This window comes from Manis javanica, chromosome 11 (genome assembly GCF_040802235.1).
Source record: "Manis javanica isolate MJ-LG chromosome 11, MJ_LKY, whole genome shotgun sequence".
NCBI classification, from domain to species: domain Eukaryota; kingdom Metazoa; phylum Chordata; class Mammalia; order Pholidota; family Manidae; genus Manis; species Manis javanica.
In genome coordinates, this window is record NC_133166.1 from 89,219,030 (window position 1) to 89,232,498 (window position 13,469).

Below are 13,469 nucleotides of genomic sequence, written 5' to 3' on the forward strand. Positions count from 1 at the left end.
TTTAGTTGAAGATAAAATAATTATGGAGATAGTAGATAAGAGCAAGAAGATGTCAGGCATTGGCAGCAGAAGCAGGGCAGTAAGGAAGGTATATGAGCTTGACAGCAAGGAGGCAATGCTTTGCTGTCTCCTTTGAGCGGTTATCCTGCTGGTGGAGACCTGCCTTTATTTTCCATCAGTTTTCTCCATTACTTTGCATTATTCAGGAAATAGTTTTTTTATGCACAGATTCTAAGCAATGACTAGAAAAGTGTCTTAGTCTAAGGAAAATAATTTAGAAAATAACCCTATCCATGGCATTATTTTATTCAAAAACTTAGGACTCTCTGAAGTGATTGTACTTTATTTGGTAACCATATGTCAGATCATTATTGTTTTCTACAATAGTTTGCATGAAATTTGCCTAACTCAAAAAATAAATACTTCTTGATGTTAACATATTTAAATTTTTCTTAAAATTAAGATAGCTTTTGAAATTTAAAAAAAATAGTATTGAATCTATGACTTTTCAACTACAAAATCACCGTACTTTTCTCAAAGTCTAATAAAGCCAATATCATTACAGATAAGACCTATAGTCACTAGGTTAAGACAATAAAAGTTCTGGTAGAACTTTGGGAAACGGTAAAGAGCAAATCAAATGTATCAGCATAGTTCATTTTCTTTTAATGTGTCTAAATTTTATTTCTTGCTTGTGATGATTAGTTGAAGCAAGAAGTTAAAATGAGATTTTATAAATTATCTAAATACACATACATTTCTACATTGCCGGTATCAGTCTTTGCAAATAAATTTTAAAAGCTAACTTTCTGCATTGTGTTTGCAGTCTCTACAATGTCAGAGCACAGTGGTAGTGTGGGGTAGAGTTGATTATATTAGAGCATAAGAAATGTATGCTGGTTAGAGCTGCCAACCAACAGTTTAACCAGCGTTAAACTACACTCCAAATACAAACAAGTGAAATCATCTCATTAGATTTGGAAGAGCTTACTTTAAGCAGTATGAGAATTTTGCTTGAGAATGGAGATGAGCCTTCCTGACTGATATGGCTCATAATGCCTTTCTTGTATATATTGGCCAAACTCGGATGCTGAGTTGCCCCTTAAAAGTAACTTTCCAGAATGTATTTGCCTAATGGTGGAAGAAGAAGTGAAAGGAACAAGATGAGAGTTTCCCCTGAAATGAAGAGAATCATTATACTAATTTTCATCTAAAGTATATTTCCTCATAGCAGACCTTTGCTTTATTTTGTTACTAAATCAAAGCTACCTTCCATTTTTTTATGGTGCCATCAATCTAAGGAGGACAATCAAATAACCAACTGTTGGCCTTGGATTCAGTGTGTCTGCTAATTACAGTCTCATCTTGTATACCTTCAAGCCAGTTTCTTGACTAAACGTCCACCATATTACCTTAGTTCTCCCAGTGCCCTTTCTTCTGTACCACCACAAATCAGAGGGAAGACTGACTACCAGAAAGATGTGGACTTCTGAGAGGGCAAGGATTTCATTTCACTATCCCTTTATCGTCACCTGAAGTCCCTACCTACACTTCCCTGATTGTCCTGTGGCAATACCAGCATGGTGGAAATAGGGAGAAAAATTGTGGGGAATCCTGAAAGAGTAATTGATCATTACATCGTTATTATTTTAAACCGTAAAGTAAAATTGTGAGCCACTCACATTTGCAAAAAGTGTAGAATTGAAGCTTTATCACATTGTGAAGATTAATTTCTTGCTATATTCTGGGTTAGCACAGAAGCTTGTATCAATGAAGAGTATTTTGGAGGAGAATAGGGTATAAAATGTATGTCTTTTCAAACCCTTTCCCTCCACTCATGTTTCCTTCACCCCCTGCCACATTGTGTTGGTCAAATGATACTATGCTATAGAACCCTGAGCTGTAGTTGTCAAAAGTAACAATGGAATGTGATTAGTCCTCTGTGGGTGCTTCTTTCCCTCTTTTTTCTCCCTTTCTCAATCTCTCCACTCCGGTAAATGGAAAAGGTGACGTCAAAGAATTGATGCTTGCTTGGATTCATGTTGTATCTGTGACTATGCTATTAGCTGTCTCCTTTTTCCTTCTTATATGGGTAGAATTCTTATGAAGTGTGGAGTTCCCTTCTTGATACGTAGGTTAAATGCACAATGTGGTACTGTTTTATAGTTTCTAGATGGTTGTATAAAGCAAAAAGTCAATGTGGTTATGTGTTTTTAAAAGAAAACAAGTGATTGGTTACAAAACTGTCCTTTTTTCATTATTACAAGTTCTGTTTTCCAACAGTTTTGCTGACTCCTTTGTTGTTGGCAAGTGGGTTGTGTGATTGTGTGTTTTTCTCTCTGGGTTTCTTGGAGTCCTGAACATGATTCCTCTTAGGAATAACTTGTATAAGAGTTTAGGGCAAACAGACTTCAAAAGTGAAAAAATTTTTAACTCTTTTACTAAATTAAAAAATAATCTTAAATAGCCTTTTTTCTTTAGATATTATATGAAGTGTGACTCTAAAGCAAAGAGATAGATGTAACAGGTTTTGTATTGTTTTACTCATGCATAAAATATATATGTAGTATGTGTTTATTGGTTCCTATCATGTACTAGGCGCTACTTTTATACTTGGTTCTAGTTGAAATTGGCTTCTTTATCGTTATAGTTTTGTAGTTCTTTGGAGACAAGCAGGGAAAGGTGATAAAATTATTTCTAAACTACTTGTCTGAAACCACTGCCAAAAAAGCCCGACTGTGCTGTTACTAGTTATCAACACCCCAGGGTAAGCTGAACTTTCTCTTCTATATCAAGTTAGATAGCCCTCTTCATCTCTTCCCAGGCAGATATCAAAGCCTGTTATTCTGATTTTTTAATTCATCATTTTAAAAATGAGAATATTGGGTCAGTCAAGATCTGTTTCTTCAGAACTAATGCTGAAAAACTGTCCTTATAATCCATCTTATAATTCACTTGCTGAGGAATGTATTTGAATGGATGTATTTTTTAAGAACTGGGGACAGCTTCCCACACAGGAAACAAATTTAAATGACGTCATTAAGTAACACATTAGTATCAAAATTCAACTAATGCTTACCTTTAAAAATGAAGTTTTTCCCAAAAGACTCACCTATTTTTTATTGACTGCACAGCTGAATGAGGATGACAATGATACAGCATTCCACCTTGCTCCAACTAGGGCAGCTTTGGGGCTGCTTTCCACAGAAGTGAATAGAAAACCTGAAGTCAATGTATGGTTTTTGGCAGCAGATTTACTGTGGTATTCTCATTCCTTAGAGTACCTTTCTAGGGTAAAGAGAAACCCAAGTAACCAAGAGAAACAGGCAGGTAACAAGAGAACCAAGGAAAAGCATTTTAATCATACTAACTCCCAATTCCTGTGCCATATTACTAAATTTCAAAATTACTATATTATATATTGTATGGCAGAAGTAAACATTTGCTTATTTGTGGTTTCTCAGTCTTCTGACTAGATGAGCCAATAAAAATTAAAAATTTCAGCTAATCAGGGCTTTTATATCCCTTCTACAAAGAAGTACCAAAAACAGTTTGGAAACATCAATTCACCAAAAATCATTCTCAACTATTAGATTTAGACTTTTTTTTCTGCAATTCCATATATTCTTTAGAAAACTTAAAGCCCCTCCCAGGCAGCCCTAGTCAAAAGCCTGGCTGGGTAAAGAGTGTGCCTTGCTGCCAGCTACTGTGAGTATCTGTGAGCTGTACCCTGGTTTCCTTCCATGGCAATGCCCTGATCTTAACCAGTCTGGAACTCTAGTAGTAATATAATTCAGGACAGAGGAGAAATTCTTTTCCAAGTGGGCTTTGTAGTCAACAGGAAGCCATACAAAATACTAAAAAATGTTAGATGCCTCCTAAATAGTAGGGGCTTAATAAATATTTGTTAAACTGAAATGTAACTTCTAGCAACTATAAGTAGATGAACTGCTGGGTAATTAAGGAGGTAACTGGTTTGACTGCTACAGAGGTTGTGCCTTATAAATGCTTGCTCACTGGCAAACTGGTCAGTCTGCTCTGATCCTTCTGTGGAATCAGGTTATGTTGTGTAAAAATTTGATTCTGATGCTCCTGCACCAATAATTAGCAGATGCTTCTTCATCCTAAGAACTTTCTATTCCAGCCCACAGATAACAGACCAGGTCCTTCCAAGGAGGAGTAGTACTGACTACAGACCTCTGCTTCCCACCACAGGCACAACTCACATTGGTGTATGTCATGTAGTTTTAGCACCATGTATAGAGGAGAAAACCAAAGTGTTGAAGTAGCTGACCCTGAAAACTGCAGTAAGTACTGAACCTGGGATTAAGACCCAGATCTGATGGGCTCCGTATTCTCTCTCCCTTAAAGAAAAAAGAAAGAAGGAAATAGAAACATTTTTTTTTTCCTTTTGGCAGGCAAAGTAGGAAGTAGCTTGTGAATTACTGCTTCTTTCAAATGTTATACCTGGTCAGATTAGAATATAACCATTTTTAAAAAAATCAAAGAATGCTTTCTCCTTCCCACAAAACACACTCATAACCATAGGTTCCTCAGCAAGCTGGGTCCCACTACTGGCTGCTTTCTAGGAATTCATCGTCTGTCCTTCCAGGGAAGACGGCTCTTAGGAGGTTTTTTTAGCTAAATGTTAGCAACACATTATGTCCCTGATGGACTCTTCTCCCTTGAGCCAGTCACCTTCCTTTTCTCTCTTCCTTCCCATTTGTAAGTTCCACTGGTGGTGAATTGGGATGGTGTATTAGAGGAAGGCATGCACTAGCAAATGTACCAGGCACTTGAGATGTAGAAAGGAAAGAGTAACTATAGGGCAATGAAATTTGATGGTATTGCTAAGTGCCATTAATACCTACAAAAGGATAATGAACAGCTGAGTGCAAGTACCAGGCAATTAAAAGCCAGATATGGAACCAGAGGGCCTCTTTGGTTGCATACAAAGAAGCTTCATCTACAGTAGGAGACATGGGAAGGGAAGAGAAAGTGAAGAACAAGCCCAGGATTTCCCAGAGTAGCAGAACGTCAAAGACATTTAAGTACCTAACCAGGGCAGGTCTGCTATGCAAGGTCTGGGCCCTGATTGGGAAAACCTGACATATCAGATCCAACGTCTGGTTGGAATCCCCCCTCAAAGATTTTGGCTCCCAAACCCTCAGAATAGTGTGAGCCTCTAGACGTGCCTACTCATAATGCTCACCAGAATTCCCCATCCCCATTTCATGATGAGAGACATTAAAGAGGCCTCTCTTGGGTAAGACAACATGTGCACCCCTCTGGATCTTCCATGACTCAGCTGGGGACATGCTGAGCCTGCTAAGGGGGCTTAGGAACTATAGGCTAAAGGAGCCCAAAGATACAGCCTGCATGTACTGATAAGGACTGGAGATCTTGAGGGAGCTTGAAAGAGGCTAGAATCTAAGACTGAATAGAGAAGAATCTTTGACTTAGAAGTGTTCCCAAAGATACATAATTTAACTCCCTAGCGAGGATTCCAGGAGTTGGTGGAAACTTGCTACTAGCATGGCTCCTAGAAATAAGGAAAATGATGGCCTATGCTGAGCAAAATTAAAGTTCCAGAACTGCCATGGCTGACAAAGAAGGAATGGGCTAAAGGGTTCAGGGAAGTGGGCATCCTGATATACTATGGCTGGAAGACCAAGAGAACATACTATGGTCAAAGGTCATAAGAAATAGCTGGTCAGAGGCACACCAGCATCAGTAAAAGCTCAGAGGTTGCTCTCTTCTACAAAGACACTATTCCAGAACTGTGCTGGCTGATAGCAATGGGGATGATAGGACTTGGAGGCAACAGAGGCCAGCTGGCAGCACAAAACAATCCAGAGCCAGGAGGTCACGCTTCCTGTAACAACTGGCAAGGTCACAGTGGAAGCCAAGGTCAGAAACAGTTATGAGAATGGTCACTAGAATAGTATCCCTAGTGACAAAGTATATGGACAGTTACCCAACATGTATCACTTGGCTTATAGCAGAAGAAGTCAAAGATGGACAACCAAGAGGCTGAGAGCACTTGCCCCAAATAAAAACTCAATCTCTTGCCCAGTTTCTGAACCTTATCCAGTTTTCAGACCCAGAGCTACTGACAGAAGAGGCGACTGGCTGATAGGAGGAAGAACACTGCAATATCATGGCAAGGATACACAGTAATGATTCCCCTCGGTCTTCCCCACAGGTACCTATGGGTATTTACTCAGATATATAGAAAGAAGGGAATACCAGTCAATTTGAGGACTGTTGGACATAGACCCTGAGTGTCCTGAATCTAATGCCCAAACCTCTGAATCTTCATGGCCCCTGTGTTAAAGTGGGTCCAGTGGGGCCAGATAATGAAGGTAGTCCTGACCAATGTCCAGTTTATAGATCCACAGTATCATTGGACCCACCCAGTGGTCAATTACCCAATCCACAAATATGTAGTTGGGGTAACCTATTTTCCAGTTCGCCTAACCTCCACATTGCATCTTTAGTCTACAAAATAAGCTATCGTATTGGGAAAGGCCAAGTAGAAGACTCTCAACTCCCCCAGGCACAAATAATGTAAAGTCATATTGGTGGAAAGGGGTAATAGGGATTATTGCTGCATTATATCCCTCTCATCCTCTCCATACTTGATGATTCAACCAATCTTGTCCCTGAAGAAACTGGGTGGTTTAAGAAGGGTCAGTGTCAACCATCACAAGCTCAATCAAATATAACCCTAGTTGCAGGCATAGCACCAGATGTGGTATCTTCATTAAGCCAAATCAACACCACCTCAACTATGTGATATATGGCCAGTGATTTGGTGAAGGCATTCTTCTCTTCCAATCAAAACAGGATCAGAAACAATTCACATTTCCTTGGAAATGATAACATACATGAACAGTTTTGCTCCAAAGCCATATTAAATCCAAAGAAATTGACCAGCTGCCCAGATCAATGTCATTGCACATTGATGCATTAGATCAATGATATTATATTGATTGGGTCAGATGAGCAAGAGGTGACTAGCAAAGGTGCTGGAGACCTTTATAGGATATGAAGGTTCCAGAAGGTTGGAGCTAAACCCTGAGAAGACTTAGGAGCCTGCCACAATCTGTAACATTTTCAGGAGTCCAGTGATCGGACCCAGTAACAGGACATCTCCAAAGTAAAAGACAAATTATTGCATCTTATACCTCCTACCATATTGAAGAAAACATGATTGGTAAGCCTCTTCAGGTTCTTGAGCCAGCATATTCTACTACATCTAGAGGAACTATTCTGACTCATGTACCAGGTGATATGAAAGGCTGCCAATTCTGAATGAGTCCTAAAGCAGAAAAGGGCTCTGCAGCCAGCACAGGCTGCCATGCCAGCAGTCCTGCTGCTTGGGTCACATGATCTGATGAACCCTATGGGGTTGGAGTTATCAGTGGTGGGGAAGGATATCATGTGGACTCTGTGGCAAGCTCCAGTAAGATAATCACAGTGCAAGCTCCCAGGACTCTGGAGCAAGACCATGCCATTTGCTGTGAAGAATTATGTGCCTTTGAAAAACAACTAACCTGCTAGTGGGCCCTGGTAGAGAAGTGTCTAACCCGTGGTCACCAACTAACCTTGTGGCTAGAATTGCCCATTAAATTCTGGGTCCTGTCAGACCCAGTGAGTCAGATCGGCCCAGCAACAATCCATCATAAGGTGGAAGTGGTACCTCCAGAACTGAGCATAAGCAGGATCAGAGGGCACAAGTACACTGCATGGGTGGGTAACCCAGATCCCCATTATCCACCATGACTGGCCAAGAGCTCCTCAGGGCACACCCATGACTGTAAGAGGGATTCCTTATAGCTCTTATGATCCAACTGAAAGAGGAATAAAAAGCCTGAGCTTGTTTCAAGGACGGGTCAGCTCCAGATGTGGGTGCAAACTGAAGTTGGATGGCAGCTGCACTACAGCCTCACACACATAGCTTTCAAAGCATGAGGGGAAATCCAATGGTCAGAGCTTAGAATATGCACTTGTTATCCACTTGGTGTAGAAAAAAGACGTGACCCAAGGTTAGAATATATAGTGACAAATGTCCTGAGTAACTGATCAGAAAAGCAGGAAGACCTGGAATAAGGAGTCTGGGGTAGAGGTTTGTGGATGGATTTATGGGCCAGAAATGAAGTGGGGAAATCTTTGTACCATATGTTCGTGTCATCAATGATGAAGAACTAAACAACCAAGTAGACAGGTGACTCAGCCACTGACCTCAGCCAGCCTCTGTCATGAGCCACTCCAGTGTTGGCATGATGGAAACATGAACAAACGTGGTGGAAACAGAAATGGAGGCTATTCATGGGCCAACAGCACAGACCTTCATTTGCCAAAGATAATTAGGCTGCTGTTGCCACCAGCATCCCCCTGCCTGCACCAGAGACCAACAATGAAATCCCCAATGTGGCATCTGAGTAGCAGTCTTCCTCAAGAGACAAGCCAGCCATGTGGTGGCAAATTGACATTAGGCCCTTTCCATCTTGAAAGGTCCAGAAGTTCGTTCTATGTTCTTAGAGAAAAAGACACATATTCAGGTTATGGGTTTGCCTTTCCTGACCATGGAGTTTAAGTCAGCACCAACACCTGAAGGCTTATAGAGTGCTTGATCACTTGGCATGGGATTCATATAATATCACCTCAGAGAGGTGAAGGGCTGCTACTACACATAGGAGGCAGGGAGGAATTTGTTTAGCACCCAGGGGTAGAAAAAAGCATTTGTGTTTCAATGGACACTATGTATCACTTACAGCATACCCTCCTGACGACCACTGACGGTCACATTCTAGCCCTGTTCCTTGTCTTGAAGCTATTTTGCAGATCTGTAAGTTGTAGATAATGGTTTGTAAGTTCTTTCTTGTAGTAATTTCAGTTGGCTTTCTTCCCACAGTAGAAAAAAATATTGTCTCTATTTACAATTTTTCCTAACATTCCTTTATACCATAAATGCGTATGCTCTTTGGACTTACTTGAACTTTTGTGTATATGCACATACTCATTTTTATATCTGAGAGTCATGATTTGTGTCTTTTTTCTGAAAAGAAAATTTTCTAACACAGGCAGCTTGAGCACCATTGGCTTTCCCTTGCCAGTTGTGACTGTAAATGGAGAGGCATAGAAACATCAGCACAAAAAGGACATGGTGCCCCGGGCTCAGGTCGTTTGGGGATGAGGTCCGGGTCATTCCATCAGACTGGCCTTGGAAGCCAGGAGTGATGGTGACATGATGAGAGGCATCTAGAATGGATGCGTATTAGTGGTGGCCCAGCGACCCACTGTACCCGTGGGGACTGGCTCATCCTACTAACCTCTTGTGAGTTTCCCTTCAGGAGGAAAGGCTCACCAGAATCCTGGGGAACTGCTGTGGGAACATGTGTGGGAAAAGTGAGCCGAATGGCACAGAGAGTGAACTGTGGTGGACACAGAAGGGCACTGCCCAGATCTCTCCACAGGAGGCCTTGCCCCACCGGTGTGGGGGCTGCTGTGGGCAGCGTCTCCAGCTGACAGCGCCTCTAGGCCTGCCTCAGCTGCAGAGAGCTTCCTCACCCCAAACTATGCCCTTCCTGGGGCAATTCACATCCAGTGACCAGACAAATCCACATGGAGTGACTGTGCTTTCTAGTGGGTATAAAAAGGCCCGGCCATCTTGTCCCAGCACATGACAGCTCTAGGGCATGAGTTCCATGCCAGGTCGGCCAACGTTCTGTCAGGCCTTCACAGCAGTTCACCTTTTTCCACCCCCATCCTGCATTGTCCTCTTAATTTCACAGTTGGAGAGCTCTAATAAACCAGGCCCACCCCCAGCTCCCTCTCAGGGCCTCTGGAGAACCCACTGGGGCACCTGTCCCCTGGCTTCTAATCAGTCTCCCCTCTACAGTCTGGAACTTTGTTTTTAAATTCTCATCCAACCATGTCACTTCATCAGTAACTCAAAATCATCAGTGACTTCTCAGACCTGGGTATTTGGTCCCCTAGATATGTTAGGAGATATGAGGAGCCAAACACTACTCTCTTCTGTAATTTAAATGTTACCTACAATCTGTCCTCTATGTTATAGGACACAGGCCCTTTAGTATCTGACTCCTGTCTGCGAGTGCTCCCCTATCCCTATCCATCCTCAGAATGGGGCCTCCAGGAAGGTATGTGTCCTCGCCTCTGTGCATGAGACCGACTCTCCAGAGAATTCTCCCCTCCTGCCGTTCACCTGCCCGGCAGTGGCAGCAATGCTGCTGCTTCACTCACTCTGTCAAGAAGACTGACACACCCGCATTCTTATATTCTGCCAGCACCCCCATTAGAGAACTCCTTATCTTAATTAAATCTGGTCACTTGTCAGTCTCCACAACCCCACCCCCATTCTAGACTGTTCTTAAGGCAAGGATGCTATCCATTTTTCTACCTTTCGGGTCCACCCATAATGCCCAGTTTACACTAAGAAATATTAGTTGAATAAATTTGTCAAAAGATAATTTTTTGTATATGAATGTTAATAGCAGCTTTATTCACAATTGTCCCAAACTGGAAACTGTCAAATACCCATCAACAGGTGAATGGATAAATGAATCAGGTATATTGTCTTAGTTGGCTGGGGCTACCATAACACCTTACCACACACTGAGTAGCTTAGACAACAGAAATTTACTTCTCATTTTTCTGGAGGTCAAGGTGCTGGCCTATTTGGTTTCTCCGGAGGCCTCCCTCTTTGGCTTGCAGACAACTACCTGCTCGTGATGTCCTTTCTTATGGCCCTTTCTCTGTGGAAATGTCAAAAGATAATTTTAAAAGAGGGCATAATTGTGCCTCTCATATAGCTATAAAATAAACATGTGTCCGAGATTTTATGTTATTAATTAATGATAGAACCTGTTCAAAAGAGAATCCAAAACTCATAAATATAGATACGTATGGGATGCTGAGAAAGATTAATAAATGAAAAATCAGCAAAACTGGACAATGTTCATGAGACAATTCCACCAAATACAATTGGCATTTCTATGGACAGAAATCATTTGCATTACCATGAGTTTATTTCTATAACTTATAGTATTATAAAATAACTCAGATCATCTGGAAGGATGCACTAGGCAGTACAGCCAATAACTTTTTAGATCCATTTCCAAGCCTTTGACCTTTTCCCCTACACTTTAATTAATTGCTAACTCTTCCATCCCCAATTATGCATTTATTTATCTGCTCATTTGACATCACTCGGCCCAATGGGGCAGGGCTTTGCACATGTAAAATCAGAGCTTTAAGTGCTTGAAAACCCTCAGATGCTGGCTCTGCCAGAAGGCTTTCTAAGAAGCTGTGTACAGTCTACTTTGGCCTGATGCCTGAGCCCTCTGGCCTCCTGGGGACTCTGAGGACCCTGCTGTGCTCTGCTCAGTACAGGTGGCACTCCACACCTGTCTCAGTCCACTGAGACCCTTCCCCAGTATGCTTGGAAAAGGGCCACTGTGTCACAGGTGCTTCACATGTAAAACACACACTTCCACACACATCCCCAGAGGGCCCTCAGGGGCTCCGTGGGGCAGCATCTTCCCTTGGAACCCTGTAATATCCCCATGGATCCCATCCACCCCTCTGCACCCCACCAACACTGAGCCTCTCTGCTTGGCCTTCCCCAAACCCTCCTCCCTCCACCTGTCCATGGAGCAGGGGTGGGGCCCCAGGTGACCACCCCCAGCTGAGCCTTGTTCCCCTCTGAGCATTTGTGGGGGTGGGGGTGGAGGTGCCCATGTGATAGGGAAACCTTCCAGGGGGTGCCCATCTGGGAGCAGTGGTCTGGTGAGGCCATATGGGTGACTCTCTCTAGAGAGTTCCAGCCAAAAGTGTGTTTTCTGGCCTGGAGTGGGGCTGGGGACTAGGTCACTCAGCAGCCTTGTAACTGTGGACAAATCCCTAGACCTCCATAGGACTTTGTGTCTTCCTCTGCAAACTGACTTGGGAGGTGAATATGCACAGCTGGCCTAATGCACTCCCCTAATGCACTGGTGCCTGTCGCAATGAGCCTGAGACAGGTGGCTGGGGCTAACTCCTGTCCCTGGGGATGTGGGACAGGAGCCATGCCAGGAGGGATGCCCACAACTCAAGATCCCCATGCATCAGTTCTGAGTGAAACCTCCTTAGAGAATTCTTTCAACAACTAAAACTCTTCCACACTTCCTTACCTTCATCTCACTTGTTCAAGCTCATACCCAGACCTGAGCTTGAGCCTCCACCAAATTAGTCCCAGACAATCTGTGACCTCCAGGAGAGTGTAAGTGTAAGGAAGGGGGAAGCAGGGACGCACTTGAGCTCAGGGTCCTTTGGTTGTTGAAGGTAAGGAGGGAAACATTTGAACTGATCCAGGGCTTGTTTCGGGTTCTTCTAACAGTATAGGTCACATGAACCTAACAGCTTCTCCTAATAGAGACTGGTTGGTCATACCACCCCTTGACAAAATCCCTATCTAGTCACAAGTAACTTTTTGAGGCAGGTGACCAGTCTTCGTATCTTAGGACCTTAACGTCTAGGGAAACTTGGGCAAAGTAATTAGCCTCTCTGAGCCTCAGTTTACTCATCTATAAAATGCAGATGATAGTATCAACTCTTAGGGTTGCCTTGTGAATTAGCCTAAGTAATGTATGCAAAGTCTGCTGATTCTGAAGCTCAGGCCTTCACCACAGCAAAGAGCTTCCCCACTCATAGAAGAGACCAAGAAATAAGTCCACCCAGAAGGCAGTGAGTGGTGTTGGGACACAGAGCAGCAGGGGTGATTTACACTGGCTGGGGGCTGGTCAGGGCCCTCAGGTGGGCAGGAAGGGACTGTCCAGGGGTGCAGCAAACAGGCATATTCATGGGATGCAAATTTCAGGGTGATGTGAGTGGCACATGAGTGTACACAGGACATGGGGGTAGATGAGACCAGAGAGGTTGTTGAGGAAGTTGGGCTGTGTGCCAAAGTCATGGACCACATACCACTGGTCTTAAGGACTATAAGCTGGGAAGGCAGGATTTGGGTTTTAGAAAGGTCACCAGGCATCTGTAAGGAGAAGGGAGTGGAGCAGGAGGCCAGTTCAGTTCTGTGAAAGGAAACCTGGTGCCCTGGACTGAGATAGAGGCAGTGGAGATGGAAGAGGGGCGGCTCCAAGAGATGGAAGGGGGCAGCGTCACTGTCCGGGAGGGACAGTGAGAGGGAATCTCTCAGTGGCTGGCTTGGGTGATTGATGATGGCATTCTCTGGGAGAGGGTTCAGAGGAGAAGATGATCTGTTCAGTTCCTCCCAGGTCAGTTTAGAAAGGTCTGAACAGGCGGAGGCATTGGCCACTCAGTTATATAGCACACAGTAGGAACTTTATAAGTAAGTCAAATAAACATAGTTGGTGTCTGGGTCTGGTTGGTGTCCAACAGAGAGGGCAGCCTCGTGAGGGTGTACAGAGGGGGTCTCCAGCATACAA